Raw genomic sequence first — 11,879 nt, 5'->3', positions numbered from 1 at the left:
GAGGCAGCTGAACATTTCATTAGTGAGGGGAGGCTGCTGAACATTTCATTAGTGAGGGGAGGCTGCTGAACATTTCATTAATGGGGGAGGCTGCTGAACATTTCATTAGTGAGGGGAGGCAGCTGAACATTTCATTAGTGAGGGGAGGCTGCTGAACATTTCATTAGTGAGGGGAGACTGCTGAACATTTCATTAGTGAGGGGAGGCTACTGCTGGACATTTCATTAGTAATGGAGGCTGCTGGACATTTTATTACTGGGGACATTTTATTACTGCTGGACCGATATATGGTATATGAGTATGATTCTGTGTGTATATGTCTGAGTAGCATATGTGTATTCTCAAGTGTAATGTGTGGGGTATGGGTGGAAGCGAGAGTTTATGTAAATTTACCCCAATCCATAGTTTACACCAGGGCCCATTAGGTGCTATCAAGCATTTATATATGTCAGTATATGTCAAATCACTAACTTCCCCCGGGCACAAGACACATTTGTCTGATTCCTTATCAGGACTTAATCTTTAAGTCTCATTTAATTCCCTTGTCCGGATCTTTTAATCCTCGTGAATTACAGTTTGGAATGAAGGAAGACATATTGTCCTCTGAGAAGCTCTGGAACATATGGTGGCTGGCTGGGGACAATTCATCCCTACAGAAAATTATAAGGGGAGGCTGAGAATTTTTGAAATGACTTCTGCCTGTGGAGGTCAATATTTTTGGTCTTGTATGTAGAAGGAGATTTGTCACCACTGGTTGTGATCTTGGTTGACCATCTTAGCATGGGGAGATATTAAGAATTAATAGGTGCCCTAATGTCCCTATTGCCCCTAATGAAGCCCCATATTGTATGCTGCAACAAAGTAGATTTAACATTTTTATACTCATTATTAGGAAAGAAGACATGTGACATATGGAGAGGACATCAGAAATAGGAACCTACAGAAATCCAGGCGGCTCAAGGTCTTCCACGCATGGTCCAGCACGGTCCATGGAGAATGCAGGATTAAACTGGACAGTGCTTTACTAAACCCTACAGGGCTTCCTCTAAGCAAGGTCAGGGTCATCCATCTAGCTTTGCCCCATACTAAACTCTTGCATAGTCCATGTTCTAGTAGGCCTTGCTTGCCCATCACGGCCAAGGTGTGTGGAGACTGTGAGGTGCCATTTGGTGGAACTTAGGCACAAAAGTGCTCCCCACCCACCAGGGCTCAGGTTGGGATAACATAGCACCTCCTACTTAGATGCCCTTGTATCTATATGTCGGAGATTGGCGGAGGTCCTACTACGGGCATCCATGCTCATCGATAGTCTTCAACGTTGGGAGCTCTCTTGGGCATCTGCTTCACAAACCACTAATGTCCTGTCCCTCAATCAATCACATGACCTCTTCTGTCCCATCAATCAATCACATGACATCTTCTGTCCCATCAATCAATCAATCAATCAATCAATCAATCACATGACTTCTTCTGTCCCATGAATTAATCACATGACCTCTTCTGTTCCATCAATCAATCACATGACCTCTTCTGTCCCATCAATCAATCACATGACCTCTTCTGTCCCATCAATCAATCACATGACTTCATCTGTCCCATGAATTAATCACATGACCACTTCTGTTCCATCAATCAATCACATGACTTCTTCTGTCCCATGAATTAATCACATGACCTCTTCTGTTCCATCAATCAATCACATGACCACTTCTGTTCCATCAATCAATCACATGACTTCATCTGTCCCATCAATCAATCACATGACCTCTTCTGTCCCATCAATCAATCACATGACCTCTTCTGTCCCATGAATTAATCACATGACCACTTCTGTCCCATCAATCAATCACATGACCTCTTCTGTTCCATCAATCAATCACATGACCTCTTCTGTCCCATACAAAAAAATGGCGCTGAGCTTTGATAACAAGTGGACCACCATTACCCCCTAGCGTAAAACAATTCATCAGTGGTGTTTCCAGGTGTAAGACCTTCATAGATCTGATACTATTGATAGGTGAAGATCAAAAAAGTACTGGAATATCCTACTAAGCCCCAAATTAGACATCTCTGCTCCTGCCCCTACACACGTGACCTTCATACACCCTACCTCTACAGGTTATCTCTATGGTTATCATCCCATGCTCTGAGTTGTAGTTCTTCGACATCTTGCCCAACCCCCAGGTCGCCCTTCTCTACCTTGAGGGTCACTTTGCTCCAGTTGCTGACATCTCCATCTTTCCTGGTTTGTTTCACATTTAGCGCTCAGCTGCTTCAACAGATGTCAGCAAACATATTACACATTCATCCTGTGTCTCCTCCATCTGGTAATTGCTAGAAAGACGCTGTGGATGTGTGATGTGCGCCGTTATCCTCAGTCCTCGCACCGTGTTAAGTGGGAGATGTTACGGAGCGACGTACGATGATGCCAAAGGCGAACTGAATAATTGACATCCAGCTGACAGCGTCATCTTGTCATTACCATATTTAGAGGGGATCGTATGGGGTCTATGACACGGGTGTCAGTATGTCAATGCAAAGATAAATAATGTCTTGGGACTACATTTTATTTTTGATATTTAACTATATTTTTGTATAAATTTGCTATGAAGCGGCCATATTGGAGATAATCACATGCTTCCTGTATTGTGCCCCTTATGGCAATGGGAATTAATTGACAAAGAAATGTTGTAGATTAAGTTCCTCCTCAAAGACCTTCAATGTTATTGATTCAGTCCCTCCCCCATAGAAGAGGAAGTGATGAGGGATACATACAGTATCCTAACTGTACACATAGTGTACGATGTCTAGGTCTAAAGTATCTCTTATACCTTAATCAAATGATGAGATTATGTAACAGTCTATACAGCAAAGACAGTCCTATATAGTATATAGTATATAGTGTCACTATTCTGCCATGTCTAGGATTCTAGCCGTTGTCATTTACTTATACCTGCTAAAGATAATGAGATGACTCTGCTCATACTGTCACAATCTACACAGCATAATGATAAGTGATAATAGAGTCCTATACGTACATATTTTATACAGTGTCACTACTCTGCTATATATCCAGGCCCACAGAACTACAGCAAAGCTGTAACTAATTGTTACCTTCCAATGACAATGAGATGACTCTGCTCATACTGTCACAAGCTACACAGCATATTGATAAGTGCGCTGCATAGAGTCCTATAGGTATATTTTTTTTTGGTGTCACTATCCTGCTATATCCAGGCCCACAGAACTACATCAGATGTCACTAACTGGTACCTTCCAATGATAATGAAATGACTCCACTCATTAGCTTGTCACAGGAGTCTGGAGACAGAAACAGAAGCCTTATCCAGTATAAAATCACAGAACCAGGGTACTGTGGCTCAACTTTTAGGATAGGACATCAAATAGATCAGTTGTTTGGTGCTTCCTCCACCTGGAGCCACACATGGATCAGCTGTTTGGTGCTTCCTCCACCTGGAACCACACATGGATCAGCTGTTTGGTGCTTCCTCCACCTGGAGCCACACATGGATCAGCTGTTTGGTGCTTCCTCCACCTGGAACCACACATGGATCAGCTGTTTGGTGCTTCCTCCACCTGGAACCACACATGGATCAGCTGTTTGGTGCTTCCTCCACCTGGAACCACACATGGATCAGCTGTTTGGTGCTTCCTCCACCTGGAACCACACATGGATCAGCTGTTTGTTGCTTCCTTCACCTGGAACCACACCTGGATCAGCTGTTTGATGCATCCTCCACCTGGAACCACACATGGATCAGCTGTTTGGTGCTTCCTCTACCTGGAACCGCATATGGATCAGCTGTTTGGTGCTTCCTCCACCTGGAACCACACATGGATCAGCTGTTTGGTGCTTCCTCCACCTGGAGCCACACATGGATCAGCTGTTTGGTGCTTCCTCCACCTGGAACCACACATGGATTAGCTGTTTGGTGCATCCTCCACCTGGAACCACACATGGATCAGCTGTTTGGAGCTTCCTCCACCTGGAACCACACATGGATCAGCTGTTTGATGCATCCTCCACCTGGAACCACACATGGATCAGCTGTTTGGTGCTTCCTCTACCTGGAACCGCATATGGATCAGCTGTTTGGTGCTTCCTCCACCTGGAACCACACATGGATCAGCTGTTTGGTGCTTCCTCCACCTGGAGCCACACATGGATCAGCTGTTTGGTGCTTCCTCCACCTGGAACCACACATGGATTAGCTGTTTGGTGCATCCTCCACCTGGAACCACACATGGATCAGCTGTTTGGAGCTTCCTCCACCTGGAACCACACATGGATCAGCTGTTTGATGCATCCTCCACCTGGAACCACACATGGATCAGCTGTTTGGTGCTTCCTCTACCTGGAACCGCATATGGATCAGCTGTTTGGTGCTTCCTCCACCTGGAACCACACATGGATCAGCTGTTTGGTGCTTCCTCCACCTGGAGCCACACATGGATCAGCTGTTTGGTGCTTCCTCCACCTGGAACCACACATGGATCAGCTGTTTGGTGCATCCTCCACCTGGAACCACACATGGATCAGCTGTTTGGAGCTTCCTCCACCTGGAACCACACATGGATCAGCTGTTTGGTGCTTCCTCCACCTGGAGCCACACATGGATCAGCTGTTTGTTGCTTCCTTCACCTGGAACCACACCTGGATCAGCTGTTTGATGCATCCTCCACCTGGAACCACACATGGATCAGCTGTTTGGTGCTTCCTCTACCTGGAACCGCATATGGATCAGCTGTTTGGTGCTTCCTCCACCTGGAACCACACATGGATCAGCTGTTTGGTGCTTCCTCCACCTGGAGCCACACATGGATCAGCTGTTTGGTGCTTCCTCCACCTGGAACCACACATGGATCAGCTGTTTGGTGCATCCTCCACCTTGAACCACACATGGATCAGCTGTTTGGAGCTTCCTCCACCTGGAACCACACATGGATCAGCTGTTTGGTGCTTCCTCCACCTGGAGCCACACATGGATCAGCTGTTTGTTGCTTCCTTCACCTGGAACCACACCTGGTTCAGCTGTTTGATGCATCCTCCACCTGGAGCCACACATGGATCAGCTGTTTGGTGCTTCCTCTACCTGGAACCACATATGGATCAGCTGTTTGGGGCTTCCTCCACCTGGAACCACACATGGATCAGCTGTTTGGTGCTTCCTCCACCTGGAGCCACACCTGGGTCAGCTGTTTGGTGCATCCTCCACCTGGAACCACATATGGATCAGCTGTTTGTTGCTTCCTTCACCTGGAACCACACCTGGATCAGCTGTTTGATGCTTCCTCCACCTGGAGCCACACATGGATCAGCTGTTTGGTGCTTCCTCTACCTGGAACCACATATGGATCAGCTGTTTGGTGCTTCCTCCACCTGGAACCACACATGGATCAGCTGTTTGGTGCTTCCTCCACCTGGAGCCACACCTGGATCAGCTGTTTGGTGCTTCCTCCACCTGGAACCACACATGGATCAGCTGTTTGGTGCTTCCTCCACCTGGAGCCACACATGGATCAGCTGTTTGGTGCTTCCTCCACCTGGAACCACACATGGATCAGCTGTTTGGTGCATCCTCCACCTTGAACCACACATGGATCAGCTGTTTGGAGCTTCCTCCACCTGGAACCACACATGGATCAGCTGTTTGGTGCATCCTCCACCTGGAACCACACATGGATCAGCTGTTTGGTGCTTTCTGGAATCCAAGTGAATACTCCCAGTGACTGCTCCCGGTGAATGCAAGTTAAGCTGCAGTACCACGGCACAGCCACTATACAGTAGACATAGCCTCCTTCTCTCACCTCTGCCGATCTAACTTCTGGTGCTGGAGTAAATCTAAACCTATAACTCTAAGGCTTTGTTTTTCCTCTATGTAAATTTTTTACTTTCTTTTTGCCAAAATGACAGGACGAGGACGCTGAGCTTCTCCCTCCCCGACTTTGTGTTGAAGTTTTATCACCGTGTTATTTTGTTGATATATTTTTGCCTCTTTGTTTCTGCGCATTTTACGTCTTCCCCGTGTCACGGATAACAAGGCAGCTGAAGGAATCTGCTGCGGGGAAGGGGAAAGGTATAATTTGTGAGCTTTGTTTTTTCCGTTTCCGAGGGTTTCTAAAATCCATGGTGTCACATTTACATGATAAGAGCGCGCAAATGAATGTTATTTTCTGCCGTTCCATGTTCTCATTGAAGATCCCCTCCTGTCGTGTCAACAGCTTATTACTCGTTTCTCCGCAGCCGGCGCATCCTTTCTTCTTCCCGCTCTTCTCCTATTGTCTATTAAATATTTTCTTTTTCACTCCATGTCTAAGCATCAGAAACTCTTTATCTCATATTCTCTTTAATGTCCCAGTTTCAATGAGCTTCCTAGTAGAGATCCATAATGCCATATTTTTACCCATCATTGGCCAAAGGACCTCCCAGTCCTCTCTAGGAAAATGCCCCAACTCTGAATTTGCAATGCAAGGGGCTGAAATATGTCCTGTGCAGACTGCTCTGGATACACAGGGGTCCCTTCCACCTTATACTTTTTGAAACATGTCCCCCTCAGCCCCCTATAGCCACAGAGAAAGAAGTCATTCTCTTTTATAAGTACCCGCAGGTTGGTCCTTACTAATTCTTAAGTGCCCCTGCTGGGGCCAACAACCCCTCTATTTGTGTGCTCAGCTATCCTGCTGAACCATTTGCTGCCTTATGCTGCCACCTAATGCCCTGAGTTGAAATATTATGTGCAATACCTTACAAAGGGTTAATTGTTTTATTTATGTTGGGGTAAAGCAGGCTGTGACTGGCTGCTTCCCTAGAAACTTCCAGACTGATCTAACATCTATAGATATAGACTCAGCATGATGTTTTGGGTGTTTTTCTGGGTGCTGCAGAGTGACGTGGCTCCTTGGAGAATAATCCATCTTAGCTGACCACTTGTACAGGTTTAGGTTCTACTGATATCTGTTATCCGGAGGATTATTGTTATGCCAGCCACCTAACAGTTCTGCCTGCACTCAGAGAGAAAGAAGAGTTTCGACCAGCCTGTTACCTGCTACTGATGGACTGTTTCCTGTAAGTTCTCCCAATAAAGGAACTGCGAGTTTACAACATCTCCATTTTCTGTGTCAATCCCTGGCCTGCTACTAACATCAAGGGCCTCCCTTTTATCAACTGCCGGGGACAAGTCACTTACATGGGGACTGCTCCACGGGGAACCTTCATTGTTATGCAGCGTAGTTGAGTCCTACAATAGAAGTGAGCTACCGTGACAACTGGGGCTAAGCTGCCATCATGCCAGCCACTTCGGTCCTAGTCATCAGCTGCCTCCATACACTGTCGGCCTCCGGTAGTGTTGTTGCACTTCACTACTCTACTAATACTTTAATACTCTATTATTACTATCATTACCTCTTTAATGCCCTATACCCTCAGTATCTTAGAACAAAGAGGATATTAAAATGAACCTGTCACCACTTGTTGCTGCTTTCTAGATGGGATGGAAAGGTGAGGTGCACCCCATTGGGAAATAAGTCAATAGAATCGGGGTCCGAAGTGAACAGTTGCCTTCTTTACTGAAGAAAATCAGGTACACAGCAATACAAGCAAAGCATAGGGCTGACTTCTCCCATCTCCTCCCTGGCAGAAGAAGGGTTACAAGGAAAGGCCTTGACTAGATGTCCCTCTCTTTCTCAGAAGCCTGGTCAAAGGCTAGGAGCCCAGGGTCTATGGCAGAATATACCCATCTCAGCTTCTTCTCCTGTTTGTTCAACTAGACTGGCAGTCTTCTCCTTCAAATTTTGTTCAACACTTAGTGCAAGATACTAAGGAGTGGGATTGTTTTCCTTATATACATTTTACCAGGGAAGGAGTGGTTACATTTCAGCACAAAAACAATGACCATAGACTTACACTGAGTCCAAATAATATTCAATGGTAGCAAGTTTCTAAAGTGGTAAACAACTTTCCAGACAGCACCTGCCATTCTAAAGGTTAGGCTGTCTTTGTTTCTGTTAAACAAGTCTGTTTTTCTTCTACAAAACAATCTCTGTTTTAACTTTAGAAAATTACTAGTTTCTCTTTAGTTAGAGATACCTTGTCAGAAATATCTCTAAGTGTTCATTAGCCATTTCTACAAGTCTATACAGATACAGTACTAATAAACAGAATGTATATAATAAACACTGCAAGTTAACCCATGATGTAAAATAAAGTAAGAAGTGCTTAGTTCGTATAGGGAAAATATTAAAATGTCCACAAATGTCAGAAGTTCAATGCTCCTCTGTCACAGGGCACTACACACCGCTACACTAAACAGTCCCAGATTTATGGCTCCATCCCTCAGGCCTGGTTGGTGGGAAGTGTGTTCTGATTTTGACTCTATGGGGCAGATTTACTTACCCGGTCCGTTCGCGATCCAGCGGCACGTTCTCTGCGGTGGATTCGGGTCCGGCCGGGATTCATCAAGGCAGTTCCTCCGACGTCCACCAGGTAGCGCTGCTGCGCGGAAGTTCCCTGAAATGCACTGAAGTTCACGGTCCTATCCTGGATGACGGTGAGTGCAAGCTCCACGACACAATTTCCTTTTTTAAATGCAACGGTTTTTCCGAATCCGTCGGGTTTTCGTTCGGCCACGCCCCCCCCCATTTCCGTCGCGTGCATGCCGGTGCCGATGCGCCACAATACGATCGCGTGCGCCAAAATCCCGGGGCAATTCAGGTACAATCGGCGCAAATCGGAAATATTCCGGTAACACGTCGGGAAAACGCAAATCGGGCCCTTAGTAAATGACCCCCTATCTATATCCTTCGAATGGAGAAAGAGTTGAATATAATGGGGAAGCAAGGAGCTATCAGCTCCCCGCCCCACCATTGAGCCTTGATAATGGTTGATGAATAGGAAACATGGAGAGGTAGGTGAGTATAAGCTGCTCTTGCAAGGATCCCTTTAGGAATAAACATAAAGAGCTCAAGGAGAGACATTCCCTTTAAGATTGTGAGAACTTTCCCTTCAGGATGTTCTTTCCAAATGTCATAGAATCTGAGAGTGGAAAGATTTATAGCTACAGAGGAGGGTATATGGGACGAAGGATATCAATCAATGATAGAGACCCTGAACATGGGACACTTACTGGGATTAGAATAAAACTGGATGGTGGAAATAGATCCATCTCATCAGCTGCGGTCACAAACAGAGCGAAGCATCACTGTATGACACAAGGATTGTGATATTCAGAAACCTGAAGTTTCTATACACTATGTAAAAAGACACATATGATGTTTTTTCTCACTATCTGACATAGAGTCTTTGTAAGCTTCTGATTATTGGCAACATCGGAATTGTTTATAGATACACCTGTACATGCATTTTAATGTACACCTGAAACACACTGCTTCTTTGTGTAACATCATAGGAAAGTCTAAAGAAATCGACCAAGATATCAGGAAGAGAATTGTGGATTTGCACAAGTCAGGTTCATCCTTGTGTGCAATTTCCAGATGCCTGAAGATGCCTCATTCATCTCATAAAAGCAATTTAACACAATTTCCACTAGTATGACAGTATATATGCATTACAACAAGTAGTGGATTATAAAATTTGGTGGTTTGGGTGGTAGTCAGGGACCCGAGCCTTCTAGGGGGTCCGTGGCTATGCAAACCACCTACGAAATTTTATACTGAGAAGGACTTTCACCAATGTACACATGCACACAAGAGCCATTGCAGGATCTTTGAAGGTCCTCCAAAGGTACTGAAACTGCAGACTGATGGCAGGCAGAAAGGACCCATCCTCCATTATCCAAGTAGCTGATTCTAGTACTAGATGTAGGAAGTGATACTATATTTGTAGGGGCCCTAATATTCATTGGCAGTCTTAATCTGCCCCTGATTACATCTAGTACTTTCATAGTATCTATGCACTACCATTAGTGTTATCCCAGCACCATGGACTACAACTAGTACTATAGTAGTTATCATGCACTACAACTGGTTCTATCACAGTATATTTGCATTTCAGCTTGTAGGATCATTTCCCTTCAAGTAGTATTATCACAGGATCTATGCCATTTAACTAGTACTATCTCTGGATCTATGACTACAACAAGTACTATCACAGTCTTTACAACTAGCTCTGTAATTATGTATAATAACTAATCCTATTTCTAGATGTATGCCTTTCAACTAGTAGTAGCACTGCATTTATTCACTACAAGTAGTACTATCACAGGATAGTACTTGCCCTTCAAGTAGTATTATCAGAGGATCTATGGACTACAATAAGTACTATCACAGTCTTTACAAATATCTCTGGATTGATGTATAAGAAGTAATCCTATTCAACTAGTATTAGCACTGGATTTATGCACTTCAACTAGTACTAGCACTGGATTTATTCACTACAACTAGTACTAGCACTGGATTTATTCACTACAACTAGTACTAGCACTGGATTTATTCACTTCAACTAGTACTAGCACTGGATTTATTCACTACAACTAGTACTAGCACTGGATTTATTCACTTCAACTAGTACTAGCACTGGATTTATTCACTACAACTAGTACTAGCAGTGGATTTATTCTCTACAAGTAGTACTAGCACTGGATTTATTCAATACAACTAGTACTAGCACTGGATTTATTCACTACAACTAGTACAAGCACTGGATTTATTAATTACAACTAGTACTAGCACTGGATTTATTAATTACAACTAGTACTAGCACTGGATTTATTCACTTCAACTAGTACTAGCACTGGATTTATTCACTACAACTAGTACTAGCACTGGATTTATTCACTTCAACTAGTACTAGCACTGGATTTATTCACTACAACTAGTACTAGCACTGGATTTATTCACTACAACTAGTACTAGCACTGGATTTATTCACTACAACTAGTACTAGCACTGGATTTATTCACTACAACTAGTACTAGCTCTGGATTTATTCACTACAACTAGTACTAGCACTGGATTTATTCACTTCAACTAGTACTAGCACTGGATTTATTCTCTACAAGTAGTACTAGCACTGGATTTATTCACTACAACTAGTACTAGCACTGGATTTATTCACTACAACTAGTACTAGCACTGGATTTATTAATTACAACTAGTACTAGCACTGGATTTATTAATTACAACTAGTACTAGCACTGGATTTATTCACTACAACTAGTACTAGCACTGGATTTATTCACTTCAACTAGTACTAGCACTGGATTTATTCACTACAACTAGTACTAGCACTGGATTTATTCACTACAACTAGTACTAGCACTGGATTTATCACTACAACTAGTACTAGCACTGGATTTATTCACTACAACTAGTACTAGCTCTGGATTTATTCACTACAACTAGTACTAGCACTGGATTTATCCACTTCAACTAGTACTAGCACTGGATTTATTCACTACAACTAGTACTAGCACTGGATTTATTCACTACAACTAGTACTAGCACTGGATTTATTCACTACAACTAGTACTAGCACTGGATTTATTCACTACAACTAGTACTAGCACTGGATTTATCACTACAACTAGTACTAGCACTGGATTTATTCACTACAACTAGTACTAGCACTGGATTTATTCACTACAACTAGTACTAGCACTGGATTTATTCACTACAACTAGTACTAGCTCTGGATTTATTCACTACAACTAGTACTAGCACTGGATTTATTCACTACAACTAGTACTAGCACTGGATTTATTCACTACAACTAGTACTAGCACTGGATTTATTAATTACAACTAGTACTAGCACTGGATTTATTAATTACAACTAGTACTAGCACTGGATTTATTCACTACAACTAGTACTAGCACTGGATTTATTCACTTCAACTAGTACTA

This window comes from Engystomops pustulosus, chromosome 2, assembly GCF_040894005.1.
Source record: "Engystomops pustulosus chromosome 2, aEngPut4.maternal, whole genome shotgun sequence".
NCBI classification, from domain to species: domain Eukaryota; kingdom Metazoa; phylum Chordata; class Amphibia; order Anura; family Leptodactylidae; genus Engystomops; species Engystomops pustulosus.
The sequence above is the reverse complement of the archived record's forward strand: the minus strand, read 5'-3'. Positions refer to the sequence as shown.